The sequence below is a fragment of the Capsella rubella genome, unplaced genomic scaffold (genome assembly GCF_000375325.1).
Source record: "Capsella rubella cultivar Monte Gargano unplaced genomic scaffold, Caprub1_0 scaffold_1, whole genome shotgun sequence".
NCBI lineage: Eukaryota > Viridiplantae > Streptophyta > Magnoliopsida > Brassicales > Brassicaceae > Capsella > Capsella rubella.
In genome coordinates, this window is record NW_006238923.1 from 12,045,890 (window position 1) to 12,046,645 (window position 756).

The window sequence follows — 756 nt, forward strand, 5'->3', positions numbered from 1 at the left end:
GATTTGCTAATAAAACCAAGTTTGAAGAAATTGACATATCTCTGTAGTACTTTCAAGGTTCTAGTTCTTTCAATTGGTAGCAGAGCGGGAAACCGATCTGTGAGACTTTCTCGTCTCCTAACAGGTTAGATCCTGAACGATGGAACCTACTAACGATGGTGCGGGTACAAGCAAGAACATCATGCTTGATACAAAGAGGTATGGCTACTGGAAAGTTCGAATGACACAGCTCATCAGAGGTCAAGGTGAAGATGCATGGACAGCGGTTGAAGAAGGATGGGAATCTCCATTTGAGCAGACAGAAGCAGGAGATAAAATACCTAAACCAAAGTCTAGTTGGACTACCGAAGAAAAGAATCTGTCAAAATTCAATGCGAGGGCCATGAATGCCATCTTCAGTGGTGTTGATGAAGATGAGTTTAAACTCATTCAAGGATGCAAGTCAGCTAAGCAGGCTTGGGATATTCTTCAGAAGTCTCATGAAGGTACGACGAGTGTTAAGCGTACTAGGCTAAATCTTTTAGCTACTCAGTTTGAATGTCTTAAGATGGAACCAGACGAGACCATTGTTAAGTTTAGCTCAAAGATAAGTGCCATTGCAAATGAGGCTGAAGTTCTTGGAAAGACATATAAAGATCAGAAGCTTGTGAAGAAGTTACTGAGGTTCTAGTTCTTTCAAAAGAGTGAATCTTAAGTCTATTAAAGAAACACGAATTAAAGTGAACACATAAAAGTCAAAACCTTTTTCATAAAAAC